Source organism: Ammospiza nelsoni, chromosome 4 (genome assembly GCF_027579445.1).
Source record: "Ammospiza nelsoni isolate bAmmNel1 chromosome 4, bAmmNel1.pri, whole genome shotgun sequence".
Classification (NCBI taxonomy): domain Eukaryota; kingdom Metazoa; phylum Chordata; class Aves; order Passeriformes; family Passerellidae; genus Ammospiza; species Ammospiza nelsoni.
Genome location: NC_080636.1, coordinates 71,814,111 through 71,837,244, shown reverse-complemented (window position 1 = coordinate 71,837,244; position 23,134 = coordinate 71,814,111). Strand labels below are relative to the sequence as shown.

The 23,134-nt window shown below is 34.1% G+C and overlaps 1 long non-coding RNA gene across 1 annotated transcript in view; it reads left to right on the top strand.

Annotated features, from left to right (window-relative positions):
* The window catches only part of LOC132071944 (uncharacterized), a 43,839-nt gene extending 26,927 nt beyond the window's left edge, over positions 1–16,912 (top strand). Inside the window, exons 2-4 of the long non-coding RNA XR_009418266.1 lie at positions 6,560–6,632; positions 10,004–10,093; positions 16,636–16,912. This is a non-coding gene — a long non-coding RNA (uncharacterized LOC132071944). The remainder of the gene's footprint in view (positions 1–6,559; positions 6,633–10,003; positions 10,094–16,635) is intronic.
* Positions 16,913–23,134: the final 6,222 nt, after the last annotated feature.

Here is a 23,134-nt window from a genome sequence, read left to right as displayed (position 1 = left end):
CTTGTTTTGCACCTTCTGACTGATGGTTTCACCTGTTGCTTCCTCTTTTCCCAAGAGAAAAGAGAGCGAGCATTTATTCCTTCTAAGTCACTACTAATGAAATCAGAACAAAGGGAATTCACACAATAGAGCAAAATTTTCAAGAAGGTTGAATACCTGGGTTGAAAATAGCAATTGTAAAGAAATTTTTAAGGAAATCAGATGTAACTTTTATTTAGGGCCATATACAGATATTGAAATATCCCACTTCTCATTCTGGGCAATTTAAATAGTCTTGTGCAGACTATAATTGTGAATGTAATTTTCTAAGACTGAGATTGAGAATTAATTTAATTGAACTCAGGTTAAATTACTTCAACTGAGATAAGATGAATGTTGATTAACAGAGTCAAATGCCAAGTCAATTAAAGTAATTCTAACTTCAGAAGAAAACATTTGTGACATATTTATTGAGGTAAAGTCACTTGAAACAAGCTCACATGTGTTATCTTTGAGAGTATTGAAGTTCAGGTATATTCAGGACATTGTATGAGAAGAAATTGCTGGCAATAAATATGGAGCTTAAAAAAATCTTTTCTTAATGTTCAGGAAGTTAGAATCTGAAATGAAAAATGTACAAAAATTGCCTTTACAGGCTGATATCCTTTAGTTTTAAATATAAAAATGGAATTTCAAATGTTGGAACAGTTAGCATAGTCTGCCAAAAGAAATTTGTTTGCTTTAGGATCTTGAATAACAACAACAAAAAAGGAATTTTTATTTTGAGATTCTTGTATCACACAATTTGTGTTCATTCCTCAAATTACCAAAGCACAGATTAACCTGAAATAAAAATATAAGCTATGATTACATTGGAATTACACAAAATTAACAATTATTGATGTTACAAAACTGATAAAAGATTTATTTTCAGTGTAACTACCTATTGTGAAAAGCTATGGGAGAAGGAGAGGAAAGTAACAAAACATAGTTGCACTTTACCATGCAGCAAACAATTGAACAGCCCAGAGGAAAATTTTTTGAGCTCTAGGAGGTGAAATATGCTCTTTGTAACTCGGCCTTATGTTAGAGAGGTAATGTTATTAAACCCATTACTATGCAATAAACTTAAAATGTATGTATTTCTGTTTGTAGGGATGATACTTTTTAAAAAAAATAGAGTTGCCGTATTGAAGGTCTGTGAAGGTGATTAAACACCACCACATTTTAAAGGGAGAAAGATTAATTCTATTGCCTGAAAAAAATTGTTTGCACATTTTATTGTTTTAGGTTTATTTTCTAAAATTCTGGAGGTATATGTTATTTTAATAAGTTTTTCTTTTTCATCCACCTGTCAGCACTAGAGTCTATGTGAGTGTGGTACTTAAACACTGAGGAAAGGATTTTTCCAGTATGAAAATTTTTTTCCAGTGACAGATAAAATATGAGTGCTTAAAGCTTGTGCCCATCACTGATGAAGTAGATTCTTCAGTCAGCAAAGAAATAAATTCTAATGGACAACAGAATGGCTCTAAAAGAGTATTACTGATTGGGTATTAATAGTAATGGGCAATGAGTATGGGGTGGATAAAAAAGAACAGTTTGACTCAAAAAAAAAGGTTTAGAGAAAGGTAATAAAAAATGTTCTGCTTGAATATTGCATGAAATGTATGTTCTTCATTCACAGAAATTCAAAACAGCTGGCCTGTGAAATTGGCAGTTATTAGTAGGAATTTCTAATGAAATTGCCAAGTTGGAGTGGCACCATATGACAGAAAAATATAATATCTAGCTTATAGGAGAAAAAAACATGCAGCTGCAAGCTGATTAGTCTGTCCTCAGTAGGGTACAATTTATGAATAAATACTGAACGTAAGTGTTCAAGTCATGACTGTAAATGAATAAATGTTGGAAAATGATGCATCAGTTCATCAAAAGTAGATTGTGGCAGACAAACCTTGTATCTGTCTTTGATAAGACAACAGATTGATTGTCTAGACAGGGAAATTCGATTTTAATCTGATTTCTGTAAACATTTTATATAATACTAATCGATTTTAATCTGATTTCTGTAAACATTTTATATAATACTAATATGTTCTGTAAACATTTTATATAATACAAAGAAAGATGCCAGATGCTTAAGGAACTTTTATTAGTGAGACAATTGTTGAATTTGTTGATGTTTGGTTGTGAAACTCAAAGATAAGTAATGGGGAAAATCATGTTTAATACTTTTCACTGATGTATTCACCTGGACAGTGCAAGTTTGCTGATGCAACAAAGTTGGCAATCAGTACAGAAAAGGATGAAGATAGAGTAAGAATTAGATGTCTTCATTAATAGAAGTAGAGCAAAATTCACTAATTGAAATTCACTAATTTGAAAAGGACATGTCAGTGGCTTAGGCTATATAATGAAAACACTAGTGGTAGAAAGAAAGAAAACTTTTGGGACGTCCAAGTTAGTTATGGATTGGTCAGGTTCAATAGGGCTTTGAGCAACTTGGTATAGTCGATGGTATCCCTGATCAGCGCAGGAGTGCTGTACTTAGATAATTCTAAAGGTACCTCCCAGCCCAACATGTTCTATGATTACTTGAAGTCACGAAAGAAAAACAGTTTTAAAAAATGGTTATTCAGCCTTAGAAAACATCAGTCAACCATTTTTAAGATGAAGTTACTGTTCTTGCATAAAACACTCATGAGACTTCCTCTGGAATGTTGTGTACAAGAAAGAAAAATCTTTATGTTCAGGATAAACAGAAGAATGGGAAATATATTTAATAAAAGTAAAATAGATAAGTTTGGCTGAAATAGGGTAATAAAAACTTGGAGTGATATATAAATATAGTAAGAAAATATGATAGTTAACAGCAGCTTGGTGAAAATCACCTAAAAGTATATAGATATGAGAACTCAGGGGTGTAAACTTCTTACTAATTAAGATAGTCTGAAAAAGGAAAGACCGTTTCTTACCACAATAGAAGGAATGGGACAACGACATTGCCTAATTTTCAAACAGGTTATGATTGTTTTAGAAAGTATTACATAGCATTGGAGACAGATTCAAATGGCTCCTTCAGGTCTGTCCTTCTTGAACAATCATGATGTTTGCTAAATAGATAAATAATTGCTATTACTTTTATTTTGGTCTAAACTCAGAAATCCTTTATGTAGGCCTGCATATAGAAAGAAGGAAAAACAAGGTTAAGGACCAGTATTGAAATGAATTGAGCATAAAATTTAGTACAGTCCTTCAGGATAATTTTCTGTCTTCCTGTTTCATCTTCACTCTTTTAAAATGATGGGCATTATTGCCTTTACATATTCTCTATTTAGTGTCAAATGAGTTCCATATGTTTTACTGATAAATAAAAGATTAAGGAGATTAAAATGAATATTCTGGCAAGCAGGGATAAGATTTGTGAAGGCTTACTTAGAAGCAACTTTGAAGTCACTTGAGGACTGCACAGTAAAGTTGGCTATACCTGTGAAAAAGTCTGCAGGATGCCACACTGATTTGAGACCTTTCTTAGTGTCAATCATTATAATCAGCATGTGGGTCTCAATAAGAAGACTTACCTTGAAACTTTTTTCTGAGTCATTTGTAATTTACAGTTTTTTGATATTCTGAGATAGAAATTAGTCTGGAGTCAAAGTGGCAGCACTGTGTAAAATGAGAAACTAAACTAGAATAGCAGGCCTAGTTGAATTGTGTGTTCTTAGACTTTGCAAATTTAAGCTTTGTTCAATTTTTGAAACAAAATTTATTCCATTGCAGTGCTAACCAACCTAAATCTTCTGCTCTAAGAGCATAAAAATTTCCTATAACTGCTAAATCTAATGCAGATTATAGAATCAGCCAAAATTTTCTGTAGGTATCTATAGATATCTATAAGTATCTACAGATATGTATCTGAAGGTATCTAACTATCTAGGAATACATATTAAATACATTTTCAACTATGGAGGGTGTAGGGATGAGAAATAAGGATGCAGATGATACAGAAAATATGTTCACTTCAAAAAATGTGAAACAAAGAATCTAGATATCACCAGCTTGGTGTCAAAGAGATTTATTTGAATGTTTGAGAAAATAGTGAGCTTAAGAGCAAACATTTGGGTGACATATCCTACTAACTTGGATATCTTTCAACTGTTTTCAAAAGCTGATTTGGGACTGTAATTATGTCTTTGGTTTTTCATATGTCAAAAGTAAGAATTGCTGTCTGTTAATGTGTGAGTGGTCGGAAATGTCAGAATATTCATAATTACTGGAAGGAACTAAAAAACAATGAGCATACACAAGTTTTCTGTCAGTTTTGTTGCTTATGTCTCATGTCAGTGCATCACTGGAATTTAGTCATAGTCATACAAAAGTCTATTTCATATGGGAGACTTTAATGTTGTATCATGTTGTAGAATAAAGTTTAAAAAAACTTTTATAAAATTGCAGAATCATTTAGGTTGGGAAAAAACCTTTTAAAATCATACTGTAATTGTCATCAAACTATCAGGACTGTCAGCTGGGAACAGAAGCAAAGAATAGACATTTCTTTCAAATATGGAAATAAAAATCTGTGCCTAACTCAATGTGATTAGAAACTATTATTTACATTATACGACTCCTATGTATAACTAATAGATATCAAATTGAGAGCCACAGACTTAACCAATAATTCACAATTTTTTCTCAAGATATCTATGGGCTGTGGGTTTTCTGCATTTCCATTTCAACATTTCAGATATACAAGATTAGCCTACCATTAGTAGTTCTGGTGTATAATTGCTTTCTTGTGCGAGGTGCTCAAGATGATATCAACATTCAATTGAAAAAGAAAAAGCCTTAGATCTCTATATTTAGTCCTGTCTCACTCTACTGCAGATGTCAACAGAGAAATAAACCCATTCCATACCTACCTTTATTGCGCGTAAATATTTATAAAAATTACTTTATGACAATAACCAACACAGTTATTAAAATCAGTTCTACAAAAATTAGATTTTTACAAGATTGGTCCATATGAGCAATTTAGTTTAACTTTCCTCAGCTGTTACCTTGGGATGTATTAGTGGAATGTATTAGTGTCAGTGTGAGTAAATTAGAAATGGAAGATGGAGTTATTTATATAGAATTATGATATTGATTGGGCTAAATGTATACTTTCTCACTGATAATACTCATCAGACTTGTATTGTTGGGTGATTTTTTTCTGTGGTCTAATCTTATTCAAAAGTTATTCATGGAATGAGTATATATGAATATATAGAATATATAGATGAAACTTCACCTATAAAGAAATTATGCCTATTCGCTAAATTCTGAAGTGTTCTTGGTTAGAACTGTTTCAGGACTAAGCTTAATTCAAATTCTAGTCTACTATTCTATTACTAATAAGCAAAAAAAATGTCAACTTTTCAAAATTCTAGAGCCAATGGAGAGACTTCTTGTCTCTCAGTATATCTCAGGATATATTTCTGACATTGCTTTACAGCTGTGTATTGTTCAATGACATACAAAAATTTCCTCAAAAGTCGTTAGAACCTTTCCTCAAAAGTCATTAGAATCAAATCCTATTCTACAGATCATATCTCCTTTAAAATTGCCACTTTACCAGGAGGTGTAGTGGACTGACTAGCATATAATACTTGTGATCATGGAATCATATAATGTAGAATAAGACTAAAAAACAATGTCTTTATTATGAGTAAAAAAGCAATTATAGTTTAAGGTAGGAGGAGCATCCACTGTGATTTCTGTTTATGTGAATTTCATTGCACTATTTGATTATGCTTTCTCAAAAAAAATGGCAAAAAATTTGAAAATAATGGGGCAAAAATCATCATGGTCTGAGCTTTTCATGCTGTATTGAATTTGCCAAGAGCTTTGGTATATAAGAGAACTGTTTTGTTGATGAACTAATATTGGGCAATCAAGAAGAGGTGAGTGCATGTCCAGGCCAATCCTTGTAAATTTGTGTGGCAGGAAAAATCAGAAGATCATTCTGAACTGTGTACTGCATACATACAAGGCAACGGTCTTCTGTTGAAATACAACAAGAAAAAAATTCAGAATTTTTTTACCCGTCCAAATTTCTAGTGAGCTCAACAGCATTTCTTGGAGGCCATTTTTGGGGCAAATTAAAAGAGGATCAGTAAAGAAAATAGTGGGTTTTTATGAGGTCCACAAAATCATCACATAACAAATGTTAATAGTTCTAATAAAACATTATTACACCTGCCCTACACTACACTGTGGTTTTGCCCTACTGCCAAAAAAAAATAAACTGAAAGGTTTCTTGAGAAAAGGAACAGAAAAAATCTGAGAGTTGCAAAGATAGATGAAAGTTAAAAGTTACTAAAAAAGAGTGACTAAACCCATAACCAGGATAACTTTCCATTGAGTAACCTAGCTTATAATTACAGGGAATATGATGGTTTAATGTTCTCCACATTAAACATTAAAGTTAAGCTGAATAGCCAAATGAAACAATCCCAAATCCTGAGAAGGGCTTTGGATTCGTATAACTTCAATTTTGAGACTGAAATCATTATTATTGTAGCTTTTTCTGTTTCAGAGAGGTCTAAACTCAGTGTGACAGAAAATACTTGATCTTCTCTCAGGCACAGCTGTACTAGTAGGATGGAAAGGTAAGTCAGGTCTCTTGCAGAGAAGAATTGCTTCTTTTAAATAAATGATACAGAAGATTGAATAGACTGTCAACAACATTCTAATCACCTTCAATTCTCCTGCCTGTAACTGTTCCCCACAGGCCATAAAAGATATTCTGATTTGACTTTTAGATACCTGGCCATCTGTTTCCTGAACATCTCATATTAATTGTCTGAAGGAATAGAAATTTGGCAAGCACATGTAGCTTAACCTGTCCATTCATTCACATGACATGCATCATTAGCAGTACATTGTCTATCGTCCACAGTTGTCTCTCCCTTTAACAAGTCCGAAGTAATTAGGTCTGGGCAACATGAATCCTGTCACACCAGGAAAGCCAACTGTTAATGCTGTCTCATATTTAGGCAATCTGTCTGTCAAATGATTACTCACAACAGAAAGGGACAGAATTAGTGTAAGCGGTGTCTCTCTTGACAATGAAACTACACACAGTATCTTATGTGCCAGTTAAGTTTTTCCTTGCATAGGTCCTCTGGTCTTCAAGAAAGCTGGGGTCTAAAATGGAAAATAAACCCCACTGTTGCCATTGGTGTAGTTAGCTTAGAGTTGTGCAGTCATTGTTTTCATATCCTGGATGTTACTGCCACAGCAATAATCATTAGCAAGGTCTTGTTATTCCTTCTGATTATTTCAGGTGAGTTTGATGCTGCTCTTGGATATAACACACAAAACCACACCGAAATAAGCACCATTAGAATACAGAATACTCTGAATTGGAGGGAACTCTCAAAGTCCAACTCTTAAATGAATGGGATCAAACCAACAACCTTGGCATTATTAGCACCACACTCTAACCAGCTGATGTAATCTAAATCACTCAATAGTTTTGGTAGGGATTTTCTCTCTTTTACATAAAATTTTTCACTTCTCTAAATAGTTGTGGGGACCCCAAAGCTTCATCTATGGATTAAACAAAGCATTTAGTTTAATTATTTATTTACCTGCAGAAAGGGAAAAAAAATGGGCAAAGCTTGAAACCCTGAAATATCACCATCATAATTGTGTTTAGTCAAATTTCATGGCATTCAGATGAAGGATAGATTAAGGTGTGACAAATTGCATTATAATCAGGATTTGAACTATATTTATTCTTCTTCTTTGTTTAGATCAGTGCTACAAAACCTGCAAAGTGCTAATGCAAGTAGAACATTCTGCTAACAGACTACTTGTTAGCATTATTAGCAGTGTACCAGATTTCTCGCAGCTAAAATAAGACTTATGGAAAAAAAATCAGTTTTTTTCACAAATGTCCTCTGAGAACTGAGGCATTACAATAGAAGGGCAGATCATGAAAAGGTTCTGTAAGATCGTAGGATTGGTTTAACACTTCAGGACAAGAGGATTGCATTTATGCTTGTTGTCAATGGACACCACATGATTTAAATGAGGATCTTTAAAAAGAAAGGGAAGGCAAAAACCCCCTAAACATTGCAAAATAGAAAAAAAAGCAGCCAAGGATAGAATTTGTATATTTAAAACGCAGTCACTAACATGCACTGCTGAAGAAAACCAGTGCAAATATTATGTCTCCATTTTTTAATGTTTATTTATTAATGAATGTCTTAAAAGTATTTTCTGCAATTTATTTATTTTTTAAAAATTTGAGGGCAGATTTTTTTAAAATGCATTAAAAGGACACATGTCATAATCTAATCTCATAGGTGATAACATTGCATAAAAAGTTTGTGGACTTTCTGAATTCCTTGTTAGTATCTTTGTGCATTGGCAATAACACAAATTGTGTGTTGTTTTTGTCCCTACCTGTGAGCAAGCTGCCACTTGCTTGACTCGAGATCTGATTTTTAAAAGCAGTGTGCAGTACTCCACATGAAAAATCCATAACCGCTAATAATTGATATAGAGGCTATTGTAGGTGTTCAACTCAATTTTGATGTGAGAAAATATGTAGTGATAGGTATTTTGAGGAACTTCTTTAAAAATTTCTTCAAATGTTTATTTGAATAGGATATTCTGCCAAAGGCCACAGTTAGTATTTACTTTTGTACACCTATATTCATGCTATTTATATACATCATATTCTCCATAATGTTATGTTGTATTATTTTTAAATACTTAACATTTTGAAATAAGGACTCAACACTGATCAAGTCTCCCTGAAGTACTTTTCAACCATTCTTGTGCAAAGTTTTTAATCATACTGGATTTTTTTTTCCCTCTGGTTTCTCTTCCTTACCCCTCTTCCTGTGTGAGCTGGGATCAGCTTCAAAGCAGATGGTTTTTTGAGGGACTGAACAATAGTTCTGTGTTACTCCAGGTGTACCTGAAACCTTTTAATTGAGTGGAAATAGATCCATGGTGGTGCAGAGGGGAAGGCAGGCTTGTTCTGAGCCAACCTTTCTCTTTTATCGTCTTTAAAGTTCCTTCTGTAGGCAGCAGCATTGAAGCCAAGGTAGCAAACTGTGCTTCATGGGTGAAAATAGTCCTGAACACTTGGGCCAACAAATGCTGCCAGAATTTCACAGCATCCGAAGGCACTGTCCTTGCTGAGTTCACAAAAACCACAGTGTGGTACCTTCATGAGAGATCTCTTCAGCATGGCAGAACCTGTAGTCCCATTTAAGGAAAAAAAAAAATCTAAATTTAGAGATGGAATTTGAGGATAAAAATTCTGAATTTTTATACATTTTATAAGTAGTTACTGGAGAAAAGCATAAACCATAATTAAAGAGTGTGTTTTCTTTCCTTTCCACATCTTTTGATGGAGTTATTAAAAATAAAAAATCTTAAAATTTTTATTAGTAGCAGGCAATACTGTACTAAATGAGTTCACAATGCAGACCAGGAATATTTGCATGTCCTTCAGAAATACAGCTGCTTGGGAATTTTCTGACCTTTTATTTTATTTTCATATTCTTGACTCTTCTTCCATAAATATATAGAATTTTTTAAAATTATATTTTTCATCCATTCTTACATGGATGAGTTGGAATTCACTGAATGGCACCTCTAGTCTCAGCAATTGAGATCTAGAAAGAAAGACAGTAGGAAAAGAGATCATAGTGATTTCATGGCTGTAGTCTCCATACAAATGGTTACACTTTTTGTTGGAGACTTACAAATTCCAATCCCCTATAGCTTTCAATTTATGAGTGTTCCAGCATAAAAGAATTGAAGATCACCTTTGAATTCAGGAAGATCCTCTAAAAAACTAAATAAATTGCAGAAAAAACTTTTAAGACGCTCATTAAAGAACTCATTCAAGAACTGTAAACAAAGCCAAAACACATCAGAAATATTTATTTTGAAAAGCACAAGCTAATTGGTAACCTTTTATAAGAACATAACTAAATTATTTTTTTCCCTGTAGCCTCATGATTAGAACTCCATAGAAGCCCAACAGGAACACTGAGGTTAAAGTGCAGTATATGTGCAGCATATGCGTGTGTGTTTGGAATTGGTATGTATTTTTCCATCTGGTACTATCTTATAATGTTACTTCATAAAGATAATAGAGAAAATTTCAATTTTTAAAACATTGCCTAAGCCCCCCCATTTTCTATCATTTTAGAGCTGGAAGCTAGTTTCAATAGTAATTGAAGTTTTCTCTTCAAGTTATGTATAGGCACTCATTCAGCATTTCCAAGCTCACTTTGGAAAATACCAAAAGCACTTGAGGTTATGAGCCTGATATAGAAGAATCAGTATTAAATATTTGAGAAAAGAACTGTCATGCTAAAAAAAAAACCCAAAAAACTGTTGTTTCACTATGTTTAAAAAAGAATATGATATTTTTTTTTCCTTTCAGGAAAATATAGCAAATATTAAAGATTATAATTTTAGGGGAAATAAAAGGAGAAACTATAATTTAAATGGCATTTATAAGATGGTTTCTTTTTTTCTTTTTTTGAAAAGAGACTGCTCACTTTGTTCTTGAAAAGTATTAAGAGCAGCTATCCTTATGGTTAGGTGAAGGAATATAAAAAAAATCCCTCTCAAGGTAAAAGTAAATAAGAAGCTATAGGAAAAAGGCTTTAAAGGCTACCTTTGATTTTATTTTAGCATCAATTTCTTTCTCATTCTTGTTTTGAACTTCAGGGTTTAGATCAAATGTAGAAATCCCTCTAGTATCTTCCATGCAAATTAATGCACTTAACAACAGATTGCTTTCTTGTGTTACTCACATACACAAATCTGGGATAATAAATCTGAAGCAAGCTCATAATCTCTGGATCAGAAGCATGATATCAGTAAAAAATAGGTTTAAAATTATAAGGAGGAAAAACCCCTTTACATTAGTTGCTTGCTCACTGTGATATGTGTGATATAGTATTTGTATCAAACTTTTTTAGTTGCTATAACAAATTTAAAATTACAATTGTCTCAAGAAAGTTTTGCTGGTTTTGAGTTCATTGAATAACCATTATTTTGGTAAGCCTTGCAATTATTTGTGTCAGCTTGTTTCTACTTAAGTGGATAGATTTTTAGGCTTTGAGGTCTCCAATACTATTTATGAGATATTTGAATTATGTATTTCTTTCTTTCACTAATTTGCTACTGTTAGTTGTCTGTTGGGTAGCTTATAGAAACCTTGAATGAATAGTGCAGTTTGATGGAGTTTGGTTTTACACCTCACTATCTAAAACATAAAGGAATTTAGTAAGAGAAAAAGCTTTAAAATTAGGCTGCCTGCACTCCACTCCAGTGGAGAAAGGCTGATAACAGACCGGAGATCTGACTAGTTGCTGTTCAAAATGGGCAAAAAGAGCAACCAGTGACCAGAGAAGCAATAATGTGCATTCTGCACACGACCCAGGAGCAAACTTCAAGGCAGACTACCTGGCAAGCTGGAGAAGTCTTGGCTAATGGGGATGCCAGGGGTCTTGGAGCTGCTGAGCTGGCCACCTTCGATCTGACAGCAGGACCTCAGAGAGATGGAGCACCTGGGAGTCAAAGTGGACACATCTGGGAAGGGTTTTTCCCCAGAGAGTCCCAAGACTGGGTGATTACTCAGGGAGCTCCTGTTTTTGGTGGGTGCCTGTGCCAATCCTGTTCTGTCTGTTTGCAAGCAGCAGTGCCTGCAGAGACCTTGTGTGTGCCCATAAGGGGACAGTGTTCAGCTTCATTGCTGGTGAGGCCTGGAGATGGCACTGGAGCAGAACCTCTCAGCCAGCCCTAGAGGGGATGGATTAATCCACTGGGTTTACTTGTATATTATATGTATATTAAATAATATAAGTTTACCTACTAATCCTAATATTTCAGTTTGGTTTTTTTTACAGAGGGTGTGTGTAGGTAAGGATGTGGAGTTTTGTGTACCCTGAGGGGGGTGGCATTTTTTTGTTTGTTTTTTCTCACTATCATTATCTTGGATCATATTTGGAGTGGTGGTAAGAAAGAGAAAGTTATTTAAAGGTGTTAAATATGGAGGTGCAGGTATCTGTTTTGTTATCTCAGTGAAAAAATCATGTTACAGTTGGACTCGGTACAAATCTTGATTGTCAGGAAATGACCTGAGATATCCTGACTCATCTCCCTGTAGGTCATGTTTTGGCTGGCTTTGATGTTCAGAGCATCCAGCCTGCAAACCTGGACTGAACTTTTGCCTTCAGAGAAGATATTCTCTTTCAGGATTCCTTTACTTCTTCAATAATTCATGGTTCACGCATTACTGTGTCATGTCTTATACCACAAGTCTGAGGTGCAATTTTGTTCCCATGAAAAGCTGCAGACCAAAGCACTTTCTTCTCTGACCGTTATAAAGATAAAATACTGCAGGGTGGGTTATCAAGCTGTTGAAAGGATTAAATGAGGTTAGAAATATCTTCAGGGGTTTACTCTGTACAGGAAAAACACTTTTGTGAAGAAAAGGGACTAACAAGTTGTATCACCTAAAAGAGAGCACATTCATTTCTGAGTCTCTTGAGGCTATCATAGAACCTTGCTGGGGCAAAACAATAGAGAACAAAATATTATTGATTTAGATTTAAAGGGAAGCATAAGACTTAAAAATACTTTATATCAATATATTGTAACTGTTACTACCAAAAAATTTGTCAGGAGAAATATTTTGTATTACACTGATATTTTCATTTGCTGTTTTAACCTTTGTATACCATTGTTATTTTCATAGTATTTGGCTAGATAAACGAAGTGTGTTTTACACTATTTTTTTGTTAAACATTTCTTTTTCAAGAGATTTGCAAAGTGATTTCAAGACACAAGTAGAAAAGCCTCCAATTTCCTTTAGCTATTGATCCTCAAATGCAGAAATGCACCAAGCAGCACTCAGGTACAAAATGTTGTACCTAACAAGATATACTGTCCTGTGATCTTGCAGTTCTAAGCTTTACTTAATAATTTTCCCTGCCTTCAGGTCCGGTACATCAATTCACTTTTCAACAACAACGTTTCTTGTACGTCTCAAAGAGTTTATGTCTAATACCTCTCAGAGGTTCAGAATTTTTTGGATTTCATAATTTACCAAATTCAGTATATTCAAATATTGCTGCCTATGAAAGTGTGCAGTCCTAAACAATTCTTTCTCATAGTCATGTAATCTCTTCTTCATTCAAAAAATGCTCTATGCACATATGACAATAGCATTTGACTCATGGAAAATTGTTATTGATTTCAGAGATTTTTGCCTTAATATTTAAGAAAAATTAAAATTTCATGGCTGACAACCTTTTTTTTTTACCTCCTGCTATGCCTTGTCTTAATCAAAGTTACAATACAGTATGAGTTGCCACACTATCTTGCAGCATATCCCTTTACTTGAAAAGAACTGTCTTAAAAGATGTTAACTGTCCTAACATCTTGATTCTGTGTGACTTTTAAAATAAGTGAAGTTTAACACCTGTCAGTGGTGATCTTTCTCAGGGCTTATATTTGTATATGGAGCTTTATAAGTACTTCCTGAACTGCGGGGTTTTTTAATTATTGAAGAAGATATTAAGTCAAAATGGAAATTGATCACAAAATGAAAATTGAATTTTAGTGGAGGCAATTAAAAAGAATATAGAAGAGCCTCTGTATAGGAATAATTAGACAATTACAGGGAATATCATAGATGAACAAACCAAGTGACAAAAAAATTAATGTAAAAATGTTAGTAATAATCAGATATCAGTGTAAGTTTATAGAGTCTTCTATTATTTCCACGCTGCCTTCCTTACTGTTGCCTGGGACATGATGCCATGTTACAGAGGGTCAAAAAGATTTTGCATACTCAGCCCTCAAAGATCAGGAAGGACTTTTGTCTCCCCAAAGTTTAGTAAAGAGAGACCATCTCTGCAATCACAGACAGCTCAGCCAGTATATTTTGGGGTAAATAAGAGCACTTAAGAGAAATAATATTACCTGAAATATTTTTTTTTTCACAAATGAAGGTACTTTAGAATAGGGAAGAACTGATGAGCTGTAAGAGGTCTGAAATTAGCAGTCATATCTCACTGAAGCTGTGATGGGTTGTGGTTCAACTAAACCAAGATGCTACTGAAATACTAACAGTAAGTGTAATTGAAAATCAGCTGTGAAAGACAAAAGCTAAGAAGAAATTTTGCCTAGAGTAAAAAATTCTTTTCCACAGCAATGGTTCTCAAACAGGTGTGGTGGCAGTTTGACACCGTGCAAGCTGATACACCAGGCAGTCTTGACACGCCTTATAGCCTTGGTTCTGGTTTTTTTCATTGCTCTGTCCCCTAAGGCAGCTAAAAATGCTTTCCTGCTATCACTTTTTTATGTAAACAGGTGCTTTAATGGCTACTGATGTCAACTGAGTTGGAAGCATCCATAAGAAGTTTTCTATTTGCCATTTATTCTATGTTGCTGCTAAATAAATCTGCTCCTGCTGCTCTAAGTTAGATTTTTGGTGATTATGCTGATTGCAGTTTCATCTTGAAAGGCTTGAGAAGCCAAGTTCTTCTTCATGTGTGGTTTTTTTTTTTGTCTTTTGGACTTTGTGAGAATAATCACTTTTGACTCATTTCTATGAATTGTTAGTGAACAAACTGCATTACAATGTACCAGTAGAGACTTTACTTACAAAAGGAGGAAAAAGGTAGTTAAGTAATCAGCATGTATTCATTGTGCTTTGCCCTCTGTGCTTCAGGCACTCCAAAATAACAGTATACTGCAGGAATTCTCTCTCTTTTCAGTGTCTCTGATAATTACCAACAAGTTTCATACAGGAAATTTCTATGTCTGAAATATTGGAAGGATTTATTATTGCCTGAAATGTTGCTGATGGATATAATGGGTATCTAACATATAGTAGCAGCATTTTCTTATAATTTATTATTCTCTCTCTCTTTTTTTTCCATCTAATTTCTCCAGTCTACTAGTTTCTCATATTACTACAAAGCCTTGGGACATTTTATCAGAGCAAAATAATAGCTGCTGGAGACAGGAAAGCAGGTTGTCTTGCTTATATTTGCATTCAAGGGGAGGGAGGCAGGAGCAGTGTTTTTCCTAGTGCTTTCATTGAAGCGTGTTAATTAAATATTGCAAATTATATAATTTCTTCTGGTTTCCTTAAAAGATTGTTTCAAGGTTAAGTATTTTGTACTATTGTGTTGCTTATGTTCTTTAATTTTATTTCTTCCTTTTCTCCTCTCCTGAGACCTTGTCAATCTTCCTACACCATGGACCTCTTAATCTGTTCTTTTTCCTTAAGCAGTAACACATTTAGTTCCTTCAGAAACATTTCTTTTTCTAAGAAGTTATTTTCTAATTTCTATTTTATCTGAGGTATATGTCTTCCTGTTACAGTTTCCAAAGTAGCTTCCATATGTTGGTTTAATGTCATTTTTAGAATTCTCTTTGAACTGCCAATGACTTATTGTCAAAGCAATAATAGGACTGTACATGGGATCCCTGCCATGCCACGTATGCTATTACTGTCATAATACTCACCTCATATAAAAATCTAAGAAAATTTCTATTCAACAAAAGAAGCTCATTGCCAGATCCATTACAAGTCTCTCTAAATGTCTTCTTTCTGTTAAATAGCTATTTATATTAGTTCTGTATAGTGGATCAATTCTTAGAGCATTGTAGAATTCATGAGTAATGGAGTAGGCCTTCCAAAAGATAATTTATTCAGGTTTTAGAGGGAGTGTAGTATGTTTCTTGGTATTTAAGATATTGTAAAATAAAAGTAACAATGAATATTAGGAAGTTAGCACAGAATATTTTCAGAGGTCATTACATTTTTCTGGTGATGTAATCACAAAACCTTTCTTTCACTAAATACACTGGAATTGTAATTTCTGAGTATGATTGCTAGAGGTTCGAATCAAGTATTTATTTTAAGCTTATTGTCCTCTATAACCTTGTTTACCTAATTATCATTTCTGACAGGATATTGAAAACACTGATAAATACTTCTACCATTTATAACCTGGTATTACAGATGTATTCAAACTTTTATCAGATCACTTAATGACAGTTCTACATTACATGAAAATTATCTCTTAATTACAGTGTTTTTCTTCTCTTTTTGATACAAGCCAAGCAGTGTGGACCTCTGCACCTGCCTCGCTTCAAGTACTATTCAGTTCCACTGATTTTGTTGCATTTTCCTCATATTAGGCAAGAGTTACGTTCTTGATAGGATGAGTTTACTTGCGTTTTAAAAATAATTAAATGAATGTGTTTTGACAAGATAATTGTAGATCCCTTCCAAGTGAACGATTCTGCTTTATTATAAATAAATAAACTGGTTCCCTAGAATTTTACAAAAATACTTATGTCTGGTTCGATACTGGTTCCTGGAAAAATCTATTTTTTTAAGACCATTTTAAAGGCAAAGGTCCTTAGGCCAAGATTCAGGCTGAGAGTTTGAAAAAAATCTCTCGTGGATTTTCTGTGAGTTTAAGCCCTATGCTTTGGATAGCCCTATGCTTTTTGGAAGAGACCTTTCATGATAACCATGGTAGTCTGTGAGTAAAAATTAAGAACTCTCTCCTAATGATTCTCTTCCTCTTCATATACCCACAGGTATTAAAGTGAAAGAGAAGATGAGCTTCTTTTAAATTCATAATGACAAGAAGAGAGACCTCTAATGCCATGGAGTAATGTATATAAAAGGTTAATCTTGGTCCAGAAATCCAAGCAGCATAGTAAAAGCAATGGCTGGTTACTTCAAGCATTTCTGTTACTTCAGAAATATTTCATAATTTTCATTTTCTTGCAGCACTCAGTAGACAAGGCAGCAATTTTCTGTCTTTGTTAAAGTAGCTAAAAATACTTCATGGTGAACCACAGAATAATTAATCATCCTGCAGGATTTGGAGTTTTCAAAGGCCTATTTCTGAACTACTAATCCATTCCTGAAAGGGTTTTATGTGTTTTTTTCCCTCTCATGAGCTCGGTTCTTAGTACCCGAAATCTGCTCATAAACATAATAGAACACTTTTCTTAATCTTGGCATTTACTCTTTCAAATCCTTTTATACAAGTATTTTTCAATTAGTTTGCATTTTGAATTAATGTTTGGCACAGAATCTAAGTTTTTTCAGGTCACTTTGCATCAAAATAAATAGCATCAAATGTTATTTTCTTTTTTTTTTTTTTTTTTTTGAAGGCTTGAAGTCAGATATAGAGTCTGATTTAGGGTCATCAATGTAAATTTATATTTTTCTATTGATATCACTGTGTGTTCACCCAGGCCTTTAGATATTCTTTTCTTCTAGATTTTTGTATTGCAACTTTAATTCTTAGATTTCCTCAAAACCAGCAGTGACCAGGTTATTGTCATTTACTTTACTTTATTTGGCACTTTCAACTGTCTGGTGGGTATAGTTGTAAGTAAAATAACATAAGACTCAAATGAAATTAGTCTGAACTAAACAAGGAGGACCTCTATAATTAGTGCTGTATGATTTTAGCAAAAATGATCCAAGACACTGCAGTTATATGTGGCATCCCCTGTTTGTTTGCTGCGTGGCACTGGAGTGAATGGATGCTGACTCATGACTTTAGATCAGCTTCCTATTTTCTGACCTTTGTGATAAGAAGGAGAAGAACTTTATTTCTGCATTTTATATCCTCAGCATATGCAACTTCTGTCCATTCAGTATTCACTGGAAGTGTTCACCAGTTGATACATTTGCTATAAAATGTAGAATGTGGTAACATTCACCAAAACAAAATCTCCGATCTCTTCACTCTGTAATGGGTTGTTTTGCTCAAATACATTTCTTTTCTCTGTAAAAGCATTCACATTCTTTATAGCTGAGAAAAAAAAACCAAAACATCTCTGAGATCACTGTAGTCTGTGGGCTCCAAACCCAAACGGGACTCAAAGTGAAGCTGGAGAAAACGGAGGATCAGTGAAAAAAGGTAGGCAGCAGTTTTTTAAGCAATCATTTCAAATTCTTCTTCCCATTTTTCATACTCTGGGGTTTATAGTTTAAAAAAAAATCTGCAACACATTTTGCACTCAACAGACCTGAGTTCAAGTCATTTCACTGCTGTACTGGATGAGATTTAAAAAAAAAAAAGTCAGCAAAGAACAACAGCAGTGTTGTTCTCTCTTGTATTTTTTTTTTAATACAGTATAAAGGAAACCTTTAATGTCATAATATTTGTGTTAAAATAGCTTAGGTGTACTCTATGTTTTTACCATAAAAATCTTATAATTGCTTTTTTCTTTCCGTATTTTAAAGAAAAAAAAAAAAGTGAATAAAAAGTAAGGATATTCTTCTGTGAAAAAAGTAATGCCTCAAACATTTCCACGGAATTAAATTCAAGATCTGATTTTTATGGAAAATACCACAAGGTAACCACAAGAACACTGACAAATCAGGAATGTGGAGATCAGAGGTGCAACCAAATATCTCTAAACCTTCAGAGATATGAAGGTGGTATTTGTACCAATATTTGTTATTCACATCCCCTTTAAATATTTACTCTTGTTTTTAAGAATTATTTATCACTTTGGAGGAAAATTGAAATTGAGGACTGGCTGAATGGGAGATCCCAGAGGGTTTTATTCCCACAGGATCTAGGTAGAAGTCTGTCACAAATGGTGTCCTCCAGGGTTCTATACTGGGCCCAGCAGTAGCCTTTAAACTGCAGAGGAAACTCTGCATACTTAGAATTTAATTTATTTTAACATCATGGATCATATAGAAAAATCTTAGATCGTATAGAATAAGCTTAGATTGAAACTTAGATTTAATCTTAAATTGAAAAAAGAATTATAAACCCTGCCAGACTTCACTGAAATAGAAGTAACAGGGTTTCTCTCTAAGACATATTTCTGACAAGTTTAAAATCTCTTTTTAAGCTCAATTGATTTTTTTCAATTTGTTCAAGTTGCTGTTAATAGACTCACCTCTTGGCTACAAATTTTTATTAAATCTGTGCTCTCATTATTTTTTAATATAAACTAGATTTTAATTAGGAAGTCCATTAGTCAGAGTAGCATAAGAAAAATTCACAAACCAGTTTAAAATTAACCATTCAAAATTAATCTTTGCAACTCTTGTTTACCTGCAGTTATTTTTTTTGTCTGTGAGTCCAAGGTATAACCTTGTACCCAACGCCTTTGTGCACAGCATTAAGTTATTGTTTTGCTGTGTAATTATTGCTTCTCTGAACAGCCTTTACTGAAAAGATTTCTAAATACACTTTCTCTCCCTCCCATTTTCAGTTGTGCAACTTAAAACAATGACTCTCTTTGGCTGTTACTTTATTAGAAAAACAATTGGAGGTTTGTGGAATTCCAAATTACAGTTTTAGTTTCAGTTCAAGTCTTTCTACAGAAGTTGACCTGAGATGTTATGGTGAAGGTATATAAAGCAATAATCTCAATCAAAAGGAAAAAGAAAGGTAGATAATGGTAAAAACAGCTGTGCTTGATATTGTTATTTAAGGTAGAAACCTAAAAGTCAATCAAGAAATTAAGCATTTAGCTGGATTGAATTGATCTGATACATATACACCCAGCTCTAAATATGTAGTAAGGATAACAATGAAGAAAATCATTTAGCAAAAAAAGCATTATTTGAATGCAAAAATTTGATTTGGGATAAATTATTCTAAAGACAATGAAAGAAGAGAAGAGTACAAGCATGTCTAAAACAGGAGCTTGATAAGCTCTCAATTGCCAGATGCCATTTTAATACACAAACTAAAATAAAGGAGGAAGAAGCCTCAGCTAGAGAAAGGCATGCCACTATTAGAAGTATGGGGAGGATACACATATTTGTTGGCTCAGTTGTGGACAACAGTTTGTACTGCTTTGTAATGTGCCATGACTGTGCTTTGGAAAGCTGATGGGCAGCACACTCTGCTTCCAGCATTTCCCTGGGCTGCATCTGACAGAGCAATGGTGGGGTGGTGGCAATTGGTAACTCTTCCCACAACCCATCAACAAAGAAATAATAACCTAATCTGACCCTTGCTTTTACCTTTACCTCCTCTAAGGAACAAATGATCAGAATAGTCTTGTCACAGGAAAACAGTAAACCACACCATTGGAGAATTATGCCATGGTAATTTTTTAGATTCCTAATGTGATAAATTTCAATTAGCAAAATCATGAAAGTTTCTCTGTTTTCATAGCAGCATTGAATACCAAAAGATTGGTCAGCTATATCAGTTAATTGGGGATGACTTGGTTTTGAGTTCTCTTGGAAAATTTGAAAAGAAATAAAGGAGCAGAGAGGGAGGTTTTTCCCTGCAGAGGTCAGCACTCCCAAGTAATATGTCTCTTCAGAAAGAAAAAGGAGATAGGATTTGCCTTAATTCTTTAAAAAGAAGTGGCAGGAATCTCAGTAGACATATATATACTTTAATCTTTTAGGAGAAAAAAAGAAGGAATTTTGAGTGATAAGATATAAAATCAAGAACACAGATGTACACAGCAGCTGTTGGCTTTCTTTTAATGTATTTTATTCATGTCTTTGTTGTTAGACCAAATTCTGCATTATTTATGTTTGTCCACAGAGAGGAAACACAGGTAAAAATCTCACTGTGTTTGTTGGGGAAAATACAGAGGGAAATTGATGGATAACAAAGAATTTTACTGTGAACAAAAAACAAAAGGCAGGAAACAGGTATCATCCAGGCCTAGCAACGTCACTGAATGTGAAATGAAGTTACTGAAAAAGGATAAAAAGGAAAATAATGGAAATTAAACAAAACCAAAGAAAGTGAGGTTAGTAAGCTTAGAAAAAAATTAGGCCTAAAAACATGAAGAAGTATATCTGCCTAAAAAGTGTAAATCAATTAGCAAGGTAGCAAAGAAACTAATATTGTAGGATTTACAATGTCAGAGTGAGCATTGCAAAAAAGATATTTGCAGGGCAGTGAAAAAGTTAACAGTGATATTTCCAGTATTACAAGTAGGAAAATAGAACAAATTATATTTCAGCTACCTGGGAAATAACATAAATGTGAGGGAAGCAAGAGAAGAGAATGAGAAGTAAGTTGATTTTTACTCTGTCTCCTAGTTCTGTGGCAGTGAGGTGCAATTGTCATTTCACCTGAGCATCACATCACCTACAGAAGCATTTTGATATTCTCTCTTCATTGCCATTATTTAACGAGGGACAGGTTGCTTTTTCAATCTTTTTTGAGCACATTGCTGCAGCTGTAGCCTTGCTCTGTATCTGTGCACATATTAACTATGAATATGTTTTGGCCACTGCTGCAGAACAGATGTGCTTAAACTTCCTCCTGGAGAAACTCCCCAAAGAGACCAAAAGGGTTTAGATTCAAAAATAAATTTTATTCCAAAATAGAAGTCCAAGTGTATTGACTTTCCAAATAAAAAGAAGGTAAAGCAATGAATAAAAAGAACAAAAATGGAGAGTTTTATATGCTGCCCGTTCTGTCCCTGTAGACTGGAACTTTTGTGTTTCAGTTCCATTCTCTTGATACTTTCTGAACAGCAGCAAGATCTGATCTTTTCCCCTCTGTCCCAGAGAAGCCCTTCCCTCAGTGTTTGTGGCCTTGCTACCAGAGTCATCCTCTCTGCTGCCTCTTAACCTCTGCATGAGCTCCAGCCTTCAGGATGGGTCTTGCTTGCCAGCACAGCAACCTTTCCTACCCTGCATACACTCAGAAATTGCCCGGTGACAGGAGCAGCCTTCTTCTCCAAAGGGCTCTGTTGGAGCCAGACTCTTCTTAGGAGAGGAGCCTGGGGACACAGACATAAATTTTAGCAAAGATGGTCAAGTGAGCAAGTACTGTTGTCTACTATGCATAGAAACACTGTATATTTCAGGATGGATACTTGATGGTTTTTTTGTTGATTTGTTTGTATTTAATCTTCAGTTGCCTTAAAATTACATTAGCACACTTTTTAATTATTGGACAAGGCTTGATTCGAATTATCATGAGGCTATGTGTTATTAATAAAATGTAGTTAGTTAAATGTTTCAAAATAATTTTGGCTTCTGGTTAAACTAAGCCTGATTTTAAGGTGGTGGATTTTTGCACACACTAGCCTTAAAACTCTCCTCCTTTGTGAGAATAATTTCTGAGACATTTATCAGACAATTAAAATTGAGATGTCTGGGCAGGTTTTCTAATGAAGGATTAATACTGTACAATTTTATTTCTTTGGTTTGCTCTTACATTCATACCTTTTGTCATGCTATTTTGTAAGCCTTTTATCAAGTGCTACATTGGTAATCCCCTTTCCAATGTGTCCTTTGCAGTTTTGAGTGCTTTGCTTGTTTTGTGCTCTTGCCACTTCTCTTCCCACAGATTAAACCCCTTACACAGAAGCAGTCGATAGCGCTACCTGACAGTGATGGAAGCACTCAGAAAAAAGGAGCATTTTGTAAAGCTCAGAATCTCAGGCAAGAACGTAATTTCACTGTTGATAAAACACAAACACAACAACCCAAACCCACAAAGCAAAACTAAAGGAACATAGCAAATTCAACAAAACAATACTAATATAGATGGATAAAGATCTAACACCACCTAGACTGAGAAAAGTAACCTTGCTATAAATTCATAAACTATGTTCTTTTACTTTTCCTTTTCATTTTTGTTTGATGTATTTTTAAAGATTGTTACCTACAGGAGTTCACTGAATTGCAAATATTTGGCATAAATTACCCCCTTACCTGGTTCTACAGAACAGTTTAGTTGACTGTTAAAGATAGAGAATTTCAGATGCTTTGTGGAACAATCTCCATGTAAAATGACTGGCAGAGTATAGTTATAAGAGATAAGAAATAGAGGAAGGAAAAACTGAGTTGAGTTCTTGTTGCTATTAAAACTGTTGGAGATAAAATTTATTGAAAAAGTAAAACATTTCAAAGGCTTGCATTTCATTGTATAATAAGATACAGTCCATTGATAATAAGTGGTTCTTCAGAGCATGCTCTTTTCTTCACAGATTAATTTCCTAAAACAAGTAGAAATTATAAATCTGTCTCAGCATTATGTTTCATGTCTTGTAGATCAGAAAATGCTCTGCAGCTGGATGACTTCAGTGCTACTGAAGCTGTATATAACAAAACAACAGAAAA